General features: G+C 40.7%; 1 protein-coding gene across 2 annotated transcripts in view; it reads right to left on the bottom strand.

The window, feature by feature from the left end:
* The window catches only part of CPQ (carboxypeptidase Q), a 479,409-nt gene extending 468,856 nt beyond the window's left edge, over positions 1 to 10,553 (bottom strand). For both annotated transcript variants that reach the window (XR_003793513.1, XM_029222597.1), the window contains exon 1: positions 10,478 to 10,553. The gene's annotated coding sequence lies outside the window, so the exon portion shown is untranslated. The remainder of the gene's footprint in view (positions 1 to 10,477) is intronic.
* Positions 10,554 to 23,854: the final 13,301 nt, after the last annotated feature.

A 23,854-nucleotide genomic window follows, 5' to 3' on the forward strand; every position in this document is an offset into this window, starting at 1 on the left:
AATTTTAGTAGTTTGGGGAAAACTAACACAAAGGAAAAGTCAGACTCTTGATCCCTGCCTGGAAGTTGGGTCTCAGCTGATGTAATTATTTCGAGAACTGTTTCTGTTATTCACTGACCCAGGAAAACACAGCTTATCATTAGCTCAGCGAATAGACAATTCCACTTTAACATACCCCCTATAAGGCAGCAGTTCTTGATCAGGAGGATAAACAAGGATACACCGCAAGTGGACACTAGGGAATCCGTTCATCTTTAAGCACTGAACCATCCACACTCTGCCTTGAAAATGCAAAGCAAAACAATATTGTCATTATCACAAATTGTTATGATGCCTTCGCTATATCCTCTTCCTATTATCAAATACCTTCTTCAAGAAAAAATTTTACATGTTTAAAGTCCTAAATTGGAAATACACATGAAGACTATTGTTCATGTATCATGTTAAGGATGCTCAATTCAAGAATAAAAATTTGCCACTAGTTTTACATTGGATAAGCTTATTTGTTTCATCCAATGGTCTCCATTGGATAAACAGTCATAAGAAAATTATTAGCATTTATTAATGAGTTCATTCATTTATTCATACTACAGACATTGATTGACTACCTATTATGCTCAGAACAACTGCAACTGTTTCAGATATACAGAGACAAAGAATATGTCGTCCTAGGCCTTAGGAAGCCAGTGAAAGAGGAAGGCAAATGACTGCGATACAGAGACAAAAGGAAACAGATTCTCAAGTACTAACAATAAAGTACGGTTGACCCTTGAACAACACGGGTATGAACTGTGTCTGTCCACTTATATGTGGATTTTTTTCAATAAATACTGCAGGTACTACAGGATCGAAGGTTAGCTGAATCTGAGGATGCAGAACCACAGATAAGTGGGGCTAACTGTAAAGTTACTCTCGGATTGCCGACTGCTGTGGGGTTGGTGCCCCTAACCCCCAAGTTGTTCAAGGGTCAGCTGTAATGATAAAGTATTGCAGGATTATCACAGCAGAGAACAAGGAAGCAATAACGGAGAAGATGATATTCCAGCTCAGCCTTGCAGGATAGATGAATTTGCATAGTTGTATGGTGGGAAGGGTATTTAAAGAACAACCATGAGCAAAGATGTGAACATTTATAATATGTTCCCCAGAAATGATTTAAAAAAAAAAATTCTGGCGTACAAAAAGCTGAAGTATTATAAAGCACTAGGGAGAAATTTAAACATACACATGCATACAAGAAGTGTATTCCCAGTCCCATTTCAGACATAGTGATTCAGAACCCACAGAGTTAGGTGGGGGCCAGGAATCAGTATTTTTCAAATCTTCCCAGGTCGTGATGTGCACTCATGATGTGATCTGATACACACATATAGAATACATGGAGGGATCTAGTAGGTGTTATGGGCTGAATTGTGCCCCACCACAGTTCACATGTTTAAGCTCTACTACCCAGTACCGCAGAATGTGACTATATTTGGAGATAAGGACTTTAAAGAGGTAATTAAGTTAAAATGAGGGCATGGGGGTGGGGCTAATACAATCTGACTGAGGTCCTTATAAGAAGAGTACATTTGGACACACAGAGACACCAGGGATGCACACGAACAGAAAGAAAATGACCGTGTGAGGAAACAGCAAGAAGATGGACATCTGCAAGCCAAGGAGAGAAGCCTCAGAAGGAATCAAACCTGCTGACACCTTGATCTTGGATGTCAGCCTCTAGAACTGTGAGAAAATACATTTCTACTGTTTAAGCCACCCACTCTATGGTATTTTGTTTTGTCAGGCCTAGCGAACTAATACAGTAAGTGAATGCACCAGGAACGTACCGAGAAATACATTTTAATGCCATATTAGGAGTTTAGACTTTATTAGGAGTTTAGACTTTATTCCGCAGACAATTTCTCAAAATGTAGGTCTTTTGAGAAGGGAAGTAATATGATCCAGCCTATGATCCAACTCTTGAAGCAGTGTGGAAGATGAAGTAATTTAAAAGATTCTGCCTGGCCAAGGCAAGAGACAATAACGGATATGACTAGAGTCGTGATAGAAAGGATGGGGGGATAAAAAAAAAACAGAAAATTTCAGGTGCTATCACAGGTAGGCACAACAGCATTTGGTGACTTAATAATGTGGGAAGATGAGGAAAAGGGAAGAGTTAAGGCTAACCTCCCAGATTTTGATCCTGTTTTGTACCCTATATTTCAGATACATCACATTACCTACTATCTCATAGATTGAGATGCCATTAACCAAAATAGAAAACCCAGAAAGCATATTTGGGAATGAAATTGATGAGTTGAAAACCAGAGAACAGAAATCAGAAGAACGTCAAGTGTAGAGCTAGAGATCTCTTGAGAACAGAGGAGCTCTTTAGAGCCACATGGCAATGAGAGCACTGAGCTCACTTCCATCATCACTCCTGTCCTTACAGCAAAAAATAAAATGAGCAAACTGAAAACCAATGACTCTCCTTGGAGCAGAGAAGTGAGAGTGCAAAGCAAACCCCCACTCTAAAATCTAGAGAGACAGGAAAATCCAGAGAGTCACAGCCCAGATCTGCTTATCTGGAGCAGAAGCCACTGGACCCATAAAGTCTAGGAATACCTAAACAGTAATTCTGACAAATTTCTGGAGACTGAGTATGGCCTACCTTGAGAGTGAGAAACTCCTAAGGCCACAGTCTTGGGGAAGGAGGGGGGTGATTTCCAACAATTTCAGGTAATCACAAAACAGCTATTACAAAGGTGCGAAGACAGGAGGGAACATACCAATGGAAAACTAATGATGATAGTGGCTAATACTGACTGAGCAGGCCTGTCCTAAATGTTTATATTTCTTAACCCTACAGCAAACCTAGAGGATAATGCATTGGTTTTCTATTGCTGCTGGAACAAATTACCACAAAATTGGTGGCTTAAACAATACAAAGTTATTATCTTACAGTTCTGTAGGTCAGAAATCCAGCACTGGACTCACCAGGTAAAATCAAAGTGTTGGCAGGGCTGCCTTCCTTCCAGGGGCTCTAGGGAAGGATCTTTGCCTTTTTCAGATCCTAATGGCCACCCATATTCCTTGTCTCATGGCCTCCTTCCTCCATCTTCAAAGCTGACAACATTGCATCTCTCTGGCCGTTCTTCCATAGTCACATCTCCCTAACTCTTCTGCCCCCCTCTCCCACTGTTAATTAGGCCCACCACATAATCCAGGATATGGATTTCAAGTCAGATAATGAGCAATCTTAATGCCATCCACAGCCTTAATTCTCCTTTGCCACATAACCTATCATATTCACAGGTTCCAGGGATTAGGGCATGGGCATCTTTGGGGGAGGACATTATTCTGCCTACCACTGATAGTTATAATTAGTTTTCCCATTTTACAAAGGAAGAAACTGAGGCATAGAGAGGATATGTAATTGGTCCAAGGTCACACAAGTGTTGGTGACAGAGCTGAAATCTGAACCCAAGAAACTGACTTCAGGTCCTATTTTCTTAACTGTTAAACTACAGCAAATATAGGGTGCTAGTGAGTGGTTAGTTTAAGTGGTAAACCCTAAAATTTAGGCTGAATAAGTAGTGGAATGAAGTCTGAAGAGTGCTGACTTCCATGATTTGCTCTCTGCTTCCCAAAGAACTAAACTGGGGTTTGCGATCCTCCGTTCATTCTCTCATCTTCCTATGGCCCCTGGTTTTCTGTAAGTCTTATCTCAGAAAAGCTAATGAAAAGAAAAACCCTATAAAAGGACAGCCAGATGCTTCAGATGGTAAATTTTGCGATACAGTACACACGGTATTAATGATTTAGAACATTAAGCAAATGTAACAAATGCATCTTCAGATTAGTCACAGATAACATAGATCCAAAGTATTTTGATAATGGTAAAAGAACCTCAAAACGATGTTCTGGGAACAAAAGGGACATATGAAGGTGGAAGATTCATTCTATGAGCCACTTGACAGCATCGTGAAAGAGAAGATGTTTTCTCTTTACCATTTCAATCAATTACAAAGCTAATTGAAAACATGGGCTAAACCAGAGGATCAAGGCACAAGACCAGCAGGCCTCTCGAATTCACTGAATTCTTCGTTAAACGTTTTTTACAATCTTTCATAAATGTTTGAAGAAGAAATGAATTTTCTGTGAATAAGAGACCATATATATACATATATAATCATATATCTTACACATATATAACATAAAGAATTTTTTGATAAACCTTTAATACACCATATTATTGAAACTTTCTATATCCCTGTTCACCCTTATGAATTATATTCTTCAACCTCATGAATTATTCAAATCTTACCATTTGTCTTTTGTCTGCTTGATTTGTCATATAAACAACAGATCTTAAAGTCTCCTATAAATTGTTTTGGTCAAGTCAGACAGAGAAAGACAAATATCATATGTTATTGCTTATATGTGGAATCTAAAAAAAAGGCTACAAATGAACTTATTTACAAACAGAAATAGTCACAGATGTAGCAAACAAACTATGGTTACCAAGGGGGAAGGGAGGAAGGGATAAACTGTGAGACTGCGATTGACATATACACACTATTATATATAAAAGAGATAACCAATAAGGACCGACTGTACAGCACAGGGAACTCTACTCAATACTCTGTAATGACCTGTATGGGAAAAGAATCTAAAAAAAGAGTGGATACATGTATATGTATAACTGATTCACTTCGCTGTACAGCAGAAACTAACACAACATAGTAAATCAACTATACTCTAATAAAAATTAATTTTTTATATTGTTTTGGTCATTTCTCATGTCACAGCTATTCTGTCTTCCTTATAGATTTTATCTTTTATCAACTCTAGATCTGGTATAATGCTCTTTGCTTTGAATTACACTTGGTTTCTTTTTAATAATGATGTGGAACTCAAGGTCCGTAAAGGTTTCTGGTTTTCCCACCCAGGCCCACTATGTTGATGGATTTACACTGATGACTGTCTCTTGTGGGTCCCACCACGGGCAGTGCCAGTGCTGGGCTTATCTCTCCATTTCCCAGCTGAGCTGTGGCCAGTGTCCTACCTGTAGGTGCTTCATAAGAAGCAAAGGTAGCTAGATGGATTTAATTGAAAATCATTACGTTCAATGTGTTGTAAACTGCCTCAAATAATTAGGGGATCCAGGTCCAGGTCCCCATTTTCGTACTTGATACTCAACTTGGAAAAGTCTTCACATATAATACGATCAATGTAGACATAGCTTACTGCAGATGTATCTTGCTTTAAGCAAACCCCATATTGAAAGTCTGGATTTATCCAGATAATATGTTTAGGAATGATTAATAGTTCACTTTGTAAAGAGGTTATTTGCCTCTTGGAAGATTTAGTCCTAAGATTTTTTTATATCGCAAACTCTCCTATTACATTTTAAGTATTATTTGATTTCCACAGCAATTCTCTATATACAACCCTTCATAACCATCCGTACTGCACATAGCAGAGTTGGTGCTAAGGATCCTTTCCATCACTGCCTGTCTCCCCAGAGATCTTGGCTCTGTTGGCCTTCATATACCATCTGCTTTAGTCTTACTTTTACATGATGGACGTGGTGGGAGGTGGAGGGGACTCTGTAAAACGCCAAGGTCCCAAGGCAAAGCAAGGTTCCGATACAATGGACAGAGCAGTGGGCTGAAACTCAGAAGGCCTAGAGTTCTTGCCAGTTATGGGATCTGAGGCAAACTACAGCCTCCTTAATACCCAGATTTTTAGTTTACAAAAGAAAGATAATAGTGCCTGCCTGCACATGCTTCTGAGGGTTCATATAAAAATTATTTTTAAATATAAGGTGCTATGCTAATATACCCTTTTTTCCAAGCAAGTCTAATGCCACGACCCTAAGAGAACACTACATCAATCTAACTTTTTCTCTGTTAGCAGCTGTTTCTCACAGAATTCGTTAAAAGTTCTGAAAATTCCTCCTAATCACTATCCCTTTCATTTTATCTCACTCTACTTGTTATTCTTCCCTTAGTTCAAAGTCTCCCAACACCTTCTCTGCAAAATGAGATCAAACCCTCTGCACAGCACCTCGAAACAATCACCTATTTGTCTCTCCCTGACAAGGTGAATAAGATGAGAAAGCAAAGCTTGAGATAGTCTTACCACTAAAGAAATACGTTCTTTGGAAGAGCCAGCTCAAATTTCCTCTCTGTATTCCAAATCTGCCTATACCTGTGCTTTAAGCAACCAGTCCTCTCTGCTACACTCCTGCCATTTGCTCATCTTTGTTCCTTTCAACCACTCCTGTCTGTGTTGCTCTGTTTTGGTTTCTCTTGATGGTTTATAATAACCCCTCATTGTCTGAGTATCTAACTTTGTTCCTTCACTAGAACTTACATAATATTTAGAGTTCTAAAGATCTCACCTGAAATATAAGGGTCATTAGTTAAGTCTAATGTGGTTTTTTTCCTTCTTTTTAAGTGTTTTATTGAACTGATCTGTCTTTTTAGACTGTGGACCTGTCATAAAGTTTGGCCAGTCTTGGCTATATATGACATCACAGCTACAGTCAAGGCTGTACACCAGGGATCTCCCCTGGATGTTCCAAAGTTGTCTCACTGTCTTTCTGCCAGAACCTCTTCCTCATCTGGTGTTCATTACCCTCATTAGTGGCATCTCCATCCACCCAGGTAAGCAATTCCAAAACCTCAGAATTATTTTCAACCTTATTTCCCATATGCAGCTAGTCATTAAATCCTGCCTTCCCTATGTTCTGAATATCTCTCAAACTTACACTAGTTTACACCCTTATCCTATTTCATTTGGACTATAGCAACAGCATCCTCATTTTCTTCTGGACTCCTTGGCTTTTCCCTCTCTAGTTCCTCTGAAATACTATTGCTGGAGCTATTTTCTAAAGGAAATCCAATCATAGCACTCCTCTGCTTAAAAATTCAGCTTAAAAACTCTTAAAGATTATCTAGGCCGTGATAAAGCCTGAAAAACATGACATTCAAGGACCCTCCTTCTCTGGCCCCAACCTCACAAGACCTCTTTACTACAGACGCACCCAACCCGTCTCCCCCTGGGAGTGCCACGCTCAGACTGCCTCCATGTCTTTGCCCATGTAGTTCTCTGTGCTTAGAACAAACACCCTTCTCCCTCCTCTTGGCTTTCAGGCTTCGAAATCCAGTTCAAAATTCACCTGCTCTGTGAAGTCTTCCTAAATTCTGACCATACTTCTCTCCTGGGAGAATGAGTGGCCACTACTTCCACATCACCCGTGCTGCAATTATTTGTGGATGGATCACTTTCCTACGTAAACTCGGTATCTCATTCATCTTTACCTGGCACACAGTATGCACTCATTAAATGGTTACTGAAATTAATATGCGCTGAGTAAAAGAATAACTAAAGAAAAATTCCATAGATCTAGAAGCACACCAGTCCTCCTTCTTAGCTGCATTAAAGAAACAGGGCCCAGGGATAAAGAAAAGGACTAATAATCTGATGTAGCAAACACATGAATGGGTTGTTTGTTTTTAAAATCTAAGTGGTTTAGGGAGGGCAGGGGGAGAAGAAAGTATATTTTAAAGCTCTAGCTCCAGGGCAAGTAATAAAAATTGTTGCTTTAATGTTTTTTTTCCATAATATTGTGAGCAATGGGAAGGTCTATTCCATCACACCGGCCTTCAGGGCAGAAAGTTTCAGCCTCCTGAGCTAAGTCAAACTGGCACTGGCTCTCTGTTTTTCAAGCAGCCGCAGTTGGTCTCTGCCTTCTATGAGACTAAACTTGACTGACAAAGAAGAAACAAAATAATTTCCCAGTTACTTTATGGGCCTCTCTTTTCCTCTTTTGCTCTTGTCAATTAATTATAAGCGTGCTGGAAATTCGTCTCACATTTCTGCCCCTACATTACACTGAGGTAGGCATTGTACTCTGTCCGCGTTAGGAGTTGTCATGAGGTTGGGAGGCAGCAACTAGCCCAAGAAACAACACTGTTTGGTACTCAGAGTTTGAAGCCCTTAGGTGCCACTCACCCACATAGCTTTTGATGTCATCCTTTTTATACTCCCTGGATTGTTAAATCTGAACACGTTTAAAATTAGGATGCATGGGCATCTAGGTCAAAATATCAGAGTCTAGAGTACCCATGGAACTCAATAATTTTCAAAATGATATAACAAACAATGTTCTATAGTTCAGTCTTAATCATTCCACCCCTGAGCTCCCATTCTAAATCTACTTACCCACAACGCCCAAGAGTTTAATATACCACCTGGAACACACATAGAGACCACATTTGACAACATTACAAGGCTTTCCTAGCAGGGATTGTCTATATTTCTGGCAGAAACCCTGCCTCCATCTACCTGTGTTTTGAATGCCTGACTTTCCCATTTCCCAAGCACTGTTTCCATTTAGGAAGGTTGAATAGGGATTACAATTGTTTATAGCGAGGAATAAATGGGGCAATACAAGTAAAAAGGTTAAATATAACAGTGCTTGGTGAGTGGTCAGTGCCCCATAAATATCACCTCTGTTACATTCCATGCCGGAACCACATGTGACCCCATAATTGGATCTTTGAGAAAAGAATCAGAGAAAGTTGGTCTTTTTCACCAAGCACCATGTTTGACTTCACTTCTTCCAATAGACTTGAAAGAACTGAAGTAGGTAACATTAATTTTACTTTACTTAACATGTTTGGGACTTTGTGAAATGTATCATGCAAGAAATATTTCAATATGTATGTAAAATGACTTTTTAAGTGCCTTTTAAAAATCTCTAAGGTCCTTCCGTTTCCAAAATGTTGTGATCTATGATAACTAATCTCAAATGCAGGCAAATTAATAGTGATATAACTCCCTAGATATACTGAAAATATATGGCATTGTCAGGCTGGTTGTATTGGAAACAAGTTAGACCCAGGACCAGGAACCTGGGGCAATGCACAAAACAATCTTGCCCTTCTTTCTCCCCTCCAGCCCAGAGTCTAAAATTCTCATCTCAAGCTCCCAGGTCCTTTTGTAGCAGATGTGGAGAGGATGAGGAATGAGTTGGAATTTGCAGAGAAAACAGTGGAGCCAAAATTCTACAGAATCCCAAGAGGAGCAGCTGAAGTGAGCAGGCTTCATGAAATCACCTGCAATTTCACCTTTTAACCGATAAAAGAGAATCCTAGAAGTCTAACTCAAGAAGGGGCCCTACCTAACCTCCTGCATCTTGGAGATTAAGAAACTGAGACCTAAAGAGATCAAGTAACACATCTAAAGTCATTCAGCTTTTCTGAAACCTGGGTCTGGAAACCTAGAAGTGATGCAGTGACCAATCGAATTAAAGCAGTCTCAACCTATGTCACTTCCAAAGTGTCTGCACACCGATAAATGTCTCTCTTTTCCTCTCTGAGCTATATTCAGCCTTCTACAGTCACCCACAAACCAGCCAGCACTTGTCTCAGGAAGACAGACAAGATCCTCCACAATCCTGAATTCAAAGAGACATCTGGTTTTCCAAACAAGTTACTAAAAGCAGAGTCATGTGGTACTACCTTCAGATTCATCCTTATCTTTCAGAAATACATTAAATAATATTATAGTGACAATGATTCTCCAAAGGAGAAAACAAAACTCAAGAAAAAAAAAAAAGCCTAGGCATACTTTGCTTTAAGCAATGCATACAGGAAAATCTACTTAGAGTGGAAATATGAGGGAGTGCTTCTGGTGATTATTTTCTTTTGAAACAGCATAGAATAGAACTTTTAAGTAGCCACAGTCAGAATGACTCCATTTACAAGAGTGCCACATTCACACAGCTTTTGGGAAACTACCAGAAGATAAGAGTTGTAAGCCCGTTTCTCCACTGCCTCCTTGTCGTGTGTATTTATATCCATTCATGTATTCCTTCATTCAGCTCTACTTCATGTGTACTCATTCATTAATTCACCAGTTCTCCCTCATAGGAACTCACTCATTCATTCAATTGCTCACTTGAGTACTACCGAGTACCTGAAAAGTCCGACAGGGGCTTTGCCCTCGTGTAACTTAAGAGCCTGCGTGGAGCCTAGACGTACACACCAAAAATGAAAGTACAAGATAAAAGGCGAAAAGAACCACAAAGGAGACCCGATAAAGCAACCTGGAGGCTCAGGGGAACTAGGTGCTGGTTCCAGATGCGGGCGAGGGAAGCTCCTGGGCGGCTTGGGGCGGGGCACCTCCCCTCCCCGAGACAAGAGAGAAAAGGAGACATCACGCCTGGCTCACTGGCCTCCGTGCACAGCATCTTCCTCCATCCCGGCGGCCGCACGCGGCCTCCCCATTGCTTGGCCCTTGTCGCGGAAGCCGCACGCCCGGCCCGTCTCCCGGTGGCCTCCCTACCCTGTCCGTCAGTCGCTCCCACGAATGGGTGACTTGGGAAGTCCACACCGGTGCCGGCACCGCCTAGGCCCGCCCGCCGGGAGGAGCCGGGCCCAGCAGCCCGTGGGCACGGTCCGGCCCGCGGCGCACGCACCTGGTCGGCCGTTCGGGCTGCGTCGGCGGCGGAGGCGGCGCCCAGGGTCCCGCTGCCGGGTATCTGCGGTTCTGCCCGCTGCGCACTGAGCGGGAAGGCGGGGCGCAGCGGCCCTGGACGCTGGGCGCGGGCGGGAGGGCCCGGCGGGGCACCGCCCCCACCACGCCCGCAGGCCTCGCTGCGCCTCAGGTCGGGCGGCGGGCCGACCAGCTGGTGCCTCACCTTCTGGCTCTGGCTCCCGTTAGAAAATCAGTGTCCCACCCTGGGTCCTGGGCCCCGCGGCCTTGCTTCTTTATTTAGGGGCCAAAGCGCCCGAGCGTCGCCCTCAGGCCCTCGCGGGTCTCTGGCCGGCGGAGGTTTCAAGAGCTGTAACCTCCGGTGGGCCGAAGGGCTTGGCCGAGGTGTCCTGTGCTTTCATGAGTGGCCGTGCAGGTAGGGAAGGAAGGGGTTGTGGAGCTGAAAGGAAAGCGTGAAAGGTGTTTTTCTGTCTCTGCGCCTGCATAAGGGCGTCTGGAAACCCCATGCTTTGTAAGCGTGGATAGGATACGCGGTTATTAAACCGTTATTGTCCCATACTGCCGGGCAGGATTGTTAAGAGAGGTGGTGATGATGGAAGGTGGACAAGAGGACCCGAACTGGGAGATCAGAAAGAGTCCTGTCTCTTTGGTTTATGCGTTAATTATATGAGGGTGCCCAAGAAGAAAGGAGACTCACCTGATTACCCGGCGTAGCTTATCTCAACGAGTCACTCGCATCGCTGGTCACAAAGCGTGTGCTCACGTAGTTTCAATGTTTTCTGTTTTGATAAATTTGAATTCCTTTGTTTAACCACACTTTTCTCAAATACAAACAGTTATCTTTGTGAAACACGGAGCAATTCAGGTCTCCTCTTTAACCAGAAAAAAAAAAAAAACCTTTTAATTAAAAGAAAAAACACGTGCTCACTGGGAACTTAAAAAAGTACAAAACTTGCAATGTCCATTTACCTGCATACACTTGACCCCCAGTTAACAATCTCTCTAAACTTTAGTAACCCCGTTGCCCACCGAATAAAGTGTGAACTCAGACATTCAAAGTAGTTCCTCACAATGTGACCCTGGCCCACCTTTCCAGGATCATCTCTATGGTGCTATAACCAGCTCCATTGAATTACTTTTTTCTCAAACTACCTGAGGTAAAGGACAAGTTTTATTATTTCCGATAAGTTATGGACTGTCATTCTTGTAGTATAAATTAAAAACTTGCTAGAAAAGTGAAAAAAGTCATAAAAAACTACAAGCCCCAATTTTCATTACAGGTATATAACAGGCATACAAAAATAAAGTTACTGTCAATTTATTTTTGTGTTCTTTTAATTTCTAAGTGTTTGCTCTCAATTTCTATATTTATCTCATCCCAGGCCAGTAAAAACAGTTCATAGATTCACACTGATGACCATACTTAAAAGTGCCTTTTGACTTTGGGGACTTTTATTCCTTCAGTGCCAATCAAAGTTCTTCTCACTCAAGGTTCAGTTCGTAACGTTATAATAACAATAATGGCTTCACATTTATTGGGTACTTTATGCCAAGACTTTACATGCATTAACTGTGAATTCTTATCAACTCTATGAGTTAGGTATTATTATTATTCCCACTTTACAGATCAAGAAACTGAGGATTAGGGAAGTCAAATCACAAAGCTAGTGAGGTGCAGAGTTAGCACTCTGACCTGAGCAGGCCTATACCGTCAACCTTGAGGTGAGCCCTCCTCCATAAAGCCTCCACATTTGCTTTGGAGTTGAATCACCCCTTGGTCCCTCTACTACAACATTTTTCCCCCACTGGTTTGTGTTTTTTGTTTGGGGGGTTTTTTTTGGCCACACCACGCGGCTTGTGGGATCTTAGTTCCCCGACCAGGGATTGAACCTGGCTCCCGCAGTGAAAGCCTAACCACTGGACCGCCAGGGAATTCCCCTCCACCCCTGCACCCTTGTCTTTTATTGATGTCTGGCGTTAAGCTTTAAGATCCTGAGTCACTGTCGTTTGTGTATCTCCACACCTTTCAGTGCTGCTTTCTCCAACTGGAATTTCCTTTATGCTTTATAAACGGTCTGGCAGAGCAGGTATTATTTGATCACCATTTAACCCATGAGGAAACTGAGGCACAGAGAAGTCACTAATAAGATGCTAGTAAGTCGCGGAGTCAGCCTTCCAAGCCAGGCAACCAGGCTCCAGAGTTGATTTCTGAACCACCACGCTATGCTGATTTTCCACTGCACCATGAGGTCTTTCTGATCAAAACACTTCACTGACTTTCCATGACTCTTAGGATAAAGATGAAACTCTCTGGTGGGACCTACAAAACTCTGTGTGGCCTCCACTCTGCAGCTGCCTCTCCCAGCAAGCTTCCTGGTTACTGTCTGCCACGCTTGTCCTATTTCCCTTGCCCCTGGGGGTCATGTTCCCTCCAACCACAGCACATGTTGTTCCCTGAACCTGGAATGCCCCCTCATCTGGTTCCTACCTAAACCTAAACTTATCCTTCATCCAATTTTAGCTCAGGAAATCCTTCCTAGACTAGGTCAAATATCCTATTATAGAGTTTTAAAGCGTTTTTAGGTCTTAACATAATTATCATTTTGAATGTAGTTTATGTGGATATTTGACTAAGGTCAGTCTCACCCATTCAACACTGTCAGCTCCATGATGGCAAGGATTATCTTATTTTCCCACCTTTATATCCTCAGCGACAAGAATAATATCTGACATGTAGTAGGCAATGGGTAAACATTCACTGAATGAATGAAGTAAATGGTGTTCCAAGTGTTATGAAAATATAGGAGGCGCACAGCATTGTTCCAGTAAATGTTTATTGATCAGTTAAAAAAAAAAATCCTGGTTTGTACCATTTGTCAATTTCCCTGATGCGAATACTCCCATGATGGCCAGTTTCGAGATGCCAACACTACGTCCCACAATGCTGAAACCGGGACGTGATGCGAACAATCGGCTTTGAGAGCCTGTTCCAGTTGGCTCCAGCACACCCCTGGAAGGGCACCAGAGTTAGTGGGACAGAGAGTGGCTCACAAAGCCCAGGCAAGCTGCCCAGAGATCTAAACTAAGACCTCAAGTATGAATAGAAGACAGGTTTGGGAGGTGGATGTGTATGTGGGACAAATAATTGGCAAAGTGGGTGGGACTGGAGAAGAAAAAGGAGAACAGTGTAAATTTATAACTATTGCGAGTTTTTTTCAAGTATTTTTTTTATAATGGACTGTGGTGAGTAGCCAATCACTGTGAAATTTAAATGCCTTTGGGTACATTTAGAAGAGTGATATAACAGTTTTATTTTGAAATGCCAATATTCACAATGCTGGAGATTGTATTCTTTGTAACTACTATACTTACAATGAAAACTATAGAAGTAATTTTTTTTAATGTGCCAAGGAATATAGTAGCAAAAACATTTGAAGACCATGGGTTTACATGACCTAGAAGTTAAAGTCTGGCTCTGCCATTTGTTAGCTGTTAGCCACGGACAAGTTGTTTAACTTCTCTGAGCGTTAATTATTTTATCTATAAAATGGGAAATAATAAACCTGCTTTGTGAATTAGATTGAATAAATTTTGTAAAAATTCCTAGCAAGCCTGGCACTCCAGCCTGGTACTCAATAAATGGTACACAATGGTACTCAATGTTAACAATAGCTAATATTTCTTAATCACTTACTATATGCTAAGCACTGAGCTAATGCAATTTAATTTTCATATGACTCTCTGAGATAGGTTTCTGTGAATCATAGGTGAAGAAACTGAGGCACAAAACAGTGTCATTTTGTTTTTTAAGTACTTTACAAAACAGTTGCTTAATGGTAGAGTCATCATTCAAAATCAAGTAGTTTGACTCTAGAGCCTTCCCCGGAAACCACTAGACCTTACTTTTCTTCCCTAGAGGCTCCTCTTGCCCATCCAGGAACCTGGGTTACTATCAGGATTTAAGAATAATTCTCATTTATAAGTGGAACTTTTCAGTGTGCTAGGGGTCTCTTACTATTTTTTCTCATTACTGACTTTCCAACCCTTTGTACATTACTTCACACAGAGAAAATGATATCTGCGGGAAACAATGGATTGAAGGATTGAGGTATCTCACTGTAGGAGTGACCAGCCCAGTAATCTCATTCTCTTCAATCCTGGCTTGACCACCCTTGAAGGTTGAGTAGAGCCCATGCCTCCCTACACATGTAATTCATTCCCAGCATGCAGTGTGCCAAGGCACACAGATTGGGCAGCTCTAGTATAGGTACTACTGAAGAGAGTTCTACACCTTCTTTTCCCCTTGAGATGGGCTTGCAGGAATAACTGTTGGGTCCTTATTTTGGTGGGTCCTGATCAACTTGGCATGATGGAAAAATGTTTTTTTGTCAAAGTTGGCATTATCAGAATACTGCAATTAGGGAAGATATAATCAAATGCTATCTGTCAGCTAGAAAAAAATGTTGTTTTGATTCTTCAAAGAATGCAATAAGAAGCATTGCTTATTCTCTTTCATCACTCACTCCTAACTACTCTCCCAGGTATATGAAAAAAGAAGTCTACCTAAATATGAATGGCTGAAACTTATACCAAGACACTTATCTTGTCTACTGAGAATCCAATGGCAAAAAAAAAAAGAAAAAAAATGCATGTCATAGTAATTAAAAGCAGTACAGGATCAATGGATTTTGATCATATTTCTCTGTTTCTATGCAATCATTTTTAAATAAGACTACATTAAATAGTATAAAGAGTCTGCTGGTAATTATGAATGCTAAATACCTGTATAACTCAATGACTTTTCAAAGTGAACACACCTGTATAATCAACACAAAGATCAAGAAACAATATTACCAGTAGCACCAAAACCCCCTTCTTGCCCTTTCCAGTTACCACCCACACCCACAAGGATACCCCCTGACTTCTAACACCATAGATTAGATTATTTTTGAATTTTATGTAAATGGAATCATACAGTTTATATTATTTTCTGACTCATTTAAAAATGTTTGATGGCATAGAGACAGACTTAAAGACAAATGGCTTAGAACAGAGAGCCCAGAAATAAATCATCATGTATATGGCCAGATGTTCTTTGACAAGGGTGCTAAGACCACACAATGAGGAAAGGACAGTCTCTTCAACAAATGGTGCTGGGAACCTGGACATCCACATGCAAACAAATGAAATTTGACTATTACCTTATACCATATACAAAAATTAACTCAAGATGGATTGAAGACCTAAATGCAAGACATAAAGCTATAAAAATCCTAGAAGAAAACACAGGGAAAAAACTTCATGACACTGGGTTTGGCAATGATTTCTTGGATATGACACCAAAAGCACAGGCAATAGTAGCGAAAATAGATTAATTGGACTTCATCAAAATTTAAAACTTCTGTGCATTGAAGGACACAATCAACAGAGTGAAAATTTATCCCTGAAGAACAGGAGAAAATATTTGCAAATCATATATCTGATAAGGGGCTCACACCCAAAATGTATAAAAATTCCTATAACTCAAAAACAACAAAAACAAATAGCTGGATTTAGAATGGGCAAAGAACTTGAACAAACATTTCTCCAAAGATAACGTACAAATGGCCAATAAGCATTTGAAAAGATGCTCAACATAACCACAATGAGATTCCACCTCATACCCATTAGGATGGCTACTGTTTAAAAAAACAAAAAAACAAAAATAGCAAGTGTTGGCAAGGATATGAAGAAATTGGAACTGTTGTGCCATGTTGGTTGGAATGTAAAATGGTGCAGCCACTATAGAAAATGGTTTGATGGTGCCTCAAAGTGGTAAAAATAGACTTACCATAGGATCCAGATATCCCACTTCTGGTTATATATCCAAAAGAATTGAAAGCAGAGTCTCAGAGAGATATTTGCTCACCCATGTTCATAGCAGCATTATTCACAAGAACCAAGAAGTGAAGCAACCCAAAAGTCCATCAAGATGAATAAATAAACAAAATTCAGTATATACATCCAATGGATATTATTCAGCCTTAAAAAGGAAAGAAATCCTGTCACATGCACAACATGGATGAACCTTGAGGACATTATGCTAAGTGAAATAAGCCACTCACAAGAAGACAAATATACGTAAGATTCCACTTATATAAGGTACCTAAAGTAGTCAAATCCACAGAAACAGAAAGTAGAATGATGGTTGCCTGGGGCTAGCAGAAAGAGGAAATAGGGAGTTGTTGTTTAATGGGTACAGTTTTTCAGTTTTGCAGGATGGAAAGGATCTGGAGACGTATTGCACAACATTGCAAATACACCTAACGCTACTGAACTGTACACTTAAAATGTACACTTAATATATTTTGTTACATGTTTTCTTTACCATAATTAAAATTTTTTAATGTATGTTTGGGAGATTCATTCATATTATTGTACATAGCTATGATTCACTCAGTCTCATTGCTATTCCATTATATACATATATCACAATATATTTACTTATTCTACTGTTGATGGGCATTTGGGAAGTATCTAGTTGGGGCTATTGCAATTAGTGTTACACATAGTATTTTAAAACAAGGAAAATAAAAACCTACCAGATTTTTAGGGCTTAGAAGGCATTCAGAGAACACTCATAATGTATTTTGAATACGTTAATGTATCCTCGCTCTAAGTTTGTATATCCAACTGCTAACTACTCCACTTGAATATCCAACAGATGTCTTGAACTTATCGTGTCTGTATCTGCTTTACCTGCAACCTTCTTCACATCTGTTAGCAACTCCATCCTTCTAGTTGCCCAGGTCAAAAACTTTGGTAACTTCTTGACTCCTTTCTTTCTCTCACACCCACATTCAAGTCATCAGTAAATAATGATGGCCCTACTTTCAAACTAAATCCAGAATCTGACCACTTTCCATTATCTCTGTTGTTATCATTCTGGTCTACACCACTGTCACCTCTTGCTTAGATTAACCTCTTGGATAGTCTGTCTTTGGCACCTGCCACTCCCATCCTTCCCCCAACCACCCAATCTATTCTCATCGCAACAGCTAGAGGGACTCTGAGGCATATTATATTCTCCAAAGATAGAAATAATAATACCTCCCATACCACATACTCTTTTGCAGTGTGAGCTTTGCCATTCCCCCACAAGAATTGGAGTCTACAACACCTCTTACGAATCTGGGCTGACCTCAAAGACTTGCTTGAACAATGGCAGAAGTAACATTCTGGGATTTCCACAGCTAGTTCATAAGAACCCTTGCTGCTTTGGTCTTTTGGAAGTCTTGCCTTTGGGATGCTTCCCCTAGGAACCTACCTTCCATGCTTGAGAGGCTCGAGCCACATGGAGAAGCCACATGTAGGTGTTCCAGTCAATACTCAAGCTGTGGACCCAACCAACAGTGAGAATCAAATGTCATCTGACTGAGAGAACTCAAGGAAGAACTGCCCAACTCAGCCCAGTCAATTCACAGAACCATGAGAGATAACAATAAATTGTTTTAAGTCACTACATTTTGGGATGGTTTGTCACAACAGTAGATAATGGGAGCAGAACTTCTAGACAGTGAAAGTCGGATAATGTCATTCTGTTCAAAATCCTCCAGTGGCTTCCCATTGTACCCGGAGAGTAAAGGTTCTTATAACAGTCTACAAGATGCTGCATGATGTAGCCTCCATCCTCACTTCCTTTCTTCGGGGTTACTCTGCTCCATCCACACTGCTTTCTTTTTTTGCCACTTCTTAAACACTCCCACATTAGGAAGTTTGCACTAGTCGCTCCTCTTTCCTAGACATCTACTTAACCAACTCTCCTCGGTCACTTCCTTTAAGTTTTGGATCAAATCTCATCTTCTCTATGAGGTTAACCCTGACCACCTATTTAATATAGTAACCAGCCCCCAATCTCCCTTACCCTGCTCTACTTTTTTTTCCATAGCACTTATCATTTTCCAACATACTATATAATAATATTTATTTATTATGTTTATTGTATACCTTCTGAAAATTCCTCAAGGGCCGGGAGTTTTCCTTTTTTACCTACTGTATTCCCAGCGCCTAGACCACTGTCTGACACATAGTAGGCACTCAATAAATATTTGTGTTGTAAGTCCTAGTAATAGTTAAGACTGAGCTGGCCAGGATGACCGGGAGAGTAAAGTAAGTTGACTTGCAGGCCATGTAAGAACGGAGAGGTAAAATTCAATATAAGGGAATGGATTATACTTCCAGAATCCTGATCACCAGCCGTTCCTCCACTCCCAGCAGAGTACAGCATTATGGTAGAAACCACGCTTGAAATAAAGCATTCAGCTCATGTAAGAAACCCAAAATGGTAACGTGTCCCATAAGTCAAAGCCAATGTATGAGTTGAGCTAAACTTCATTATAATACTGTTCCTAATTATAGCGAATCGCAGCCAAATTACGTTCCCCAAAACCAAATAAATATAGAATATACCAGGTGGTGGCCCTGTTTTCCAGCACCAGAATTTCAAAGGAATTGCTTGATATTTATTTTGAATGTGCTATTCTGCAGTTATCTGATTAACAATTTAGTTTTCCCAGAATTTCAGGACCAAATTCAGTTGGGTTTTTTTTCTTGGTCTTGTTGGTCATGAGATATTACTATACCTTTAAAACATAATGATAGTTTAGGATCTTCTAAAATATTAGCCAAGAAAACTAAGCCTGACTCTCCAGGTCGATAGAGTATTAATTTCAAATTGTCTATAAACTTGTAGATTGGAACAATGAAGTGCATCAAAGAAGGAAAGATATATTTGAATGCTTTAAAACAATTATATAACTTCCATACTTGAAAAACTTCCTAAAATGCAAATGATTAATAAACAAAAATATTCAACTTCACCAGTAATCAAAAAAGGCAAATTTAATAAGGAGTCTTTTCAAGTAAGGTGGTAAACATACTTTTAACGTTGACCATGGTGTGGGCTTTCTCATACATTGCAAATGAGAATATATATTATCAGTACCTTTTAGACAGCAGTTTAAAAATATATACAAAAATAACAAACTGTACAAAGATATTTTAAAGTGTGTATTTTTTGTTAGTCTGACAACATTGATCCAAAAATGTATAATGGCTCAAACAAAATAAAAGTTTTCTTCTTGTTCACATGATTTTCCTGAACTGCTTCAGGTTTTAGTTGTGTGTGTGTGTGTGTGTTTGAGAGAGAGAGAGAGAGAGAGAGAGAGAGAGAAAGATAGATGCTCCATACAATCACTCAGGACCCTGGAAATTCATGGATCCTTGGCCCAATTTAATGGAGATGTTGAGAGTCATTCTACAGAGTTGGAGAGAATACATAGGAGTCTGCGTGTAACGTTCTATGGCCAGGCCTGGAAGTGGCTCTCATTCCCCTGGCCAGAACTCAGTCACGTTGGCACACATCACTGCAAGGAAGGTCGGGAAATGTATCTGGATGTGTGTCCAGGAAGAAGGGGCAATGTGTTTGCTGAACAGCTCACAGTCTTTGTCGCCCAGTAATGCACTTCTAGAAATCTCTTCTAAGGAAATGATTATACAGGCAGCAGATTAATTTAGTATAATAAAACACTGACAATATATCAGATGACTAATAATACCAGAATAATTCACAAGTTTATGTACATTCACAAAGTGAAATACCATACAGCAATTAAAAATCAGGCTTGGGCTTCCCTGGTGGCTCAGTGGTTGAGAGTCCGCCTGCCGATGCAGGGGACACGGGTTCGTGCCCCGGTCCGGGAAGATCCCACATGCCGCAGAGCGGCTGGGCCCGTGAGCCATGGCCGCTGAGCCTGCGCGTCCGGAGCCTGTGCTCCGCGACGGGAGAGGCCACGACAGTGAGAGGCCCGCATACCGCAAAAAAAAAAAAAAAAAAAAAAATCAGGCTTAAAAAATAATTTTTCATGACATGGGAAATATCAGCATATAATTTTAAATTAAAAAGCTTGGTACATGGCCATAGTTACAATGCTTTAATTATATAAATATATGTATTTCATCATATATCATACATCTGCCCCCAAACAAGGATATGATTAAGTAGGCAATACTCTCATTGCTGTGTAATAATATCAATATTATGAATACACTTATGCTTTAATAATATTACACTTAATATTATATTCACAAGGATTAAAACAGTAGAAAATGCTTTTGTTATAATATTAAAGCAGGAAAAATGCTTTATATGATTAACTGTGTAAAAAAATCCTGAAAAACTTGGAAATGAAATGAACCGAAATGTTAACAATGGTTGTCTCTGTATGATGGGTTGAATGTGTATATTTCTTCTTTTTTCTTGTATGAAATTTCTAATTTTTCTAGAACTAACTTTTATTACTTTTACATTGAAAACAATTTACCTCCTCATACAGATTGATCAGTCAGAGGACATCCTTTAATAAAATTGAGTCTCTACTGGAAGGTTGTGGTAACAATCCTAGAAACAGAAGGTAGATCTTTCTTGCATCCTCTGCCTCTTAGGAAAGAGGAAGGGGACAATCACTAGTCATCGGCACTGATCTTATCTCCCTGAAGAGCTGGCTGTACAGGAACCCTTGAACCTGGGAGTAGGGGGAGGAGAGGACACCAAGGAAACGTCAGTAACTGGTGCTGAAAGATCCCCCAAACGTTGGAATAGGGCCTGAGCTATGAGTGTCCTGCCAGAGCCCCTTTGCTGAACCTACTGTCCTGTTCCTGTGACAAGGGGTGGTGGTATTGGGAAGCAGAAAAGGAGAGCACATGGCTTTTCCCCAACATCACCAAGGAATCTAGCTGCCTTATTTGACTTCACAGTGATTGCTTGTTACAGTAGAACAATAACTAAGCTAACTCTCAAAAGACATGAATTCCGAGTCTACTGCTAACCCTTAGCTGTGTGGTTCCAGCTCCAACTCCAGTTCTGAATTGCTGAGAGTCGTTCAGCATATACCACAGCACTCCAGGCCTCTGCCTTTATTTCCCTAACTTCTGGAAGTACTGCTGGCAGACAATCAGCCTGCAGCTGTTAGCCCTCTTCCGGCGTTTCCTTTGTTGCAGTTGCCTTATTCATGGAGTGCTTCCTTACTTCTTAGCACAGAGAGGGTGTGATGTATTAGGGAAATAGGGAAGAAATTATAAGAACATTGGGATTGAGGGGCTGTGCAAAGACAATAGACAGTGGTTGAGAATGATTAATGTGTAATCAAGAGATAAGTGTGAAAGCCAAGAGTGCTCCTTTGGTGGCATATAAAGAGGTTTCATTGCTACACAGGAGAGCAGAAAAAGCTGATGACCCTCCTTAATCATTAGAGAAGAGCTTTGAAGAAGGTAAAATCCTCACCCTAGGCAGGTTTCCTATGCAAAGGTCAGGACTCTGGTTGGGCTGTGCTGGACCTTGTACCGGAATAAGGGATTATTCCCAGAGTTGAGGCGGGATCTGACTACTATGTACAAACAGGAGCTCGATCAATATGGTACTGTCCCTAATGATGCAGGATCAAGGAGGGCAGAACACAGAGATAAATCAGAGAGAGTTTGTCAACATGGTAGCACTTTCCCCTGAGATAGGATTTAACATATGGCAAGGACCTCACAAGAGGATTCTAATATGCAGCTAGGTTAGATTTTTGGGAATCTTGGAAAAAGTGATGCCCCACACTACAAGTGCCAGATCTGCCAAGGCAGATGGTTTAGGAAGGGATCAAAGGTTCAGAGAGGTGGGCATACTAGATAGATTACCTAAGGCTAGAAAGTCCGCCAGCCAATCATTTACCAAAGCAATAAGGATGGGCTGATGAGAGAGGCAAGAACTCCAAGATAATAGAGGTCAGGTAGCTGCAGTTAAATGTCAGACGGAGGTGTGTCCAATTATCAAAATGTAAAATTGTGGCAGTAGGTTCAGAGTGACACAAAGATCTACAGGATGTAGGGGTGGTGGTCCCCACTGTATCTCCATTTAATTTTCAGCCTGGTTCCCTCAAAAATTAAAGTTAGAGGATGACAGTGCACTGCTGTAAACTCAATCAAATAGTAACCTGAGTGAAGCTGCAGTTCCATGTGGTACCTTTGCTTGAGCAGATTATAACCTGAGAAGCTGCTGTCCCATGTGGTACCTTTGCTTGAGCAGATTATCGTGGCCTTAGACATGTGGTATGCTGCCATTAATCAGATACATATATTCTCTTCCATTCTCATTAGAAAGGAAGATGAGAAAAAAAGTCATGTTCATTTAGAACGAACAGTCTTACCCCAGGGCTATGTTAATTCTACCATCCTCTGTCGTAACATAGTACAAAAACACATAGGCCAGCTGGACATCTCACAGAACTTTGCACTGGTCCACTAGAGCAGTTACATGATACTCATTGGAGAGGATGAGCAAGAAAGGCTGAGAGGTAGCAATACTGTAAGACACATGAGCTCTAGAGAGTGGGAAGTAAACCTAAACAAGATGAAGGGACCCACTACATCAGTAAAATATTTGACGAGTGGTCTGGGGTGTGCTGGGACATCCCTCCAAAGTAAAAGGCAGATTATTGAATCTTGCGTTTCCCACCACAGAGAAGAAAGCACAATGCTTGGTAGACTTCTTTGGTTCCTTGAGTCAACATTTCTATAACTAGGGATTCTCTAACTCATATACTGAGGGACAAAAAATGCTGCCAGGTTTGAGCGGGACCAGAGCAGGAAAAGGCTCTTCAGCAGATCCAGACTGCAGTAAGCACTGCCCTGAAGTTGGGCCACACAACCAGGCAAACGCTATGATACTGGATTTATCAGTGTGGGAAAACACACCATAGAGAATTTATGGAAATTCCTAACGGAAGAACCACAACATAGTCCCCCAGGATTCTGGAACAGGTCTATGTCACCTTCAAAGAAATATAATACACGCTTCGAAAACAGATGGCCTTCCCAGACCACATTCCTAATGAGGAAAACTGGAAAGACCCATTCTAGCTTCAGAGCTTCCCATAGAGTTAGCTTCTGTCTTATCCTGCTTTCTTCCCTGCCCTTTCTTTCCACAGGTGTTGATCCCTCTAGCCCTCCCTTATAATATTTCTGCATGGTAATTTCTCTCTTAGAGTCTGCATCCTGGAAAACCCAACCTGTGATAGGTGTTGTGTTGGCTGGTTTTAAGCCTATTGCATGATTTCATTATAACCTCTGCAAATGATTCCAGTTGGACCCTGGTCGAACAAACACTGCTGAGTTTAAATACTTTTCTGCTTCCTTTGAAAATTCTTATGGACAGTATATCCTGAATCCAAACAAGAATTTACTTAAAACATAGTAGCAACCACCTCATACATCATACCCTTAAGGATGTCAAAAAAATAAAAATATTAGAAAGAATGTGGAGAAATTGAAGCTTTCATGC

Source organism: Monodon monoceros, unplaced genomic scaffold, assembly GCF_005190385.1.
Source record: "Monodon monoceros isolate NGI ecotype Baffin Bay Population unplaced genomic scaffold, NGI_Narwhal_1 Super_Scaffold_14, whole genome shotgun sequence".
NCBI lineage: Eukaryota > Metazoa > Chordata > Mammalia > Artiodactyla > Monodontidae > Monodon > Monodon monoceros.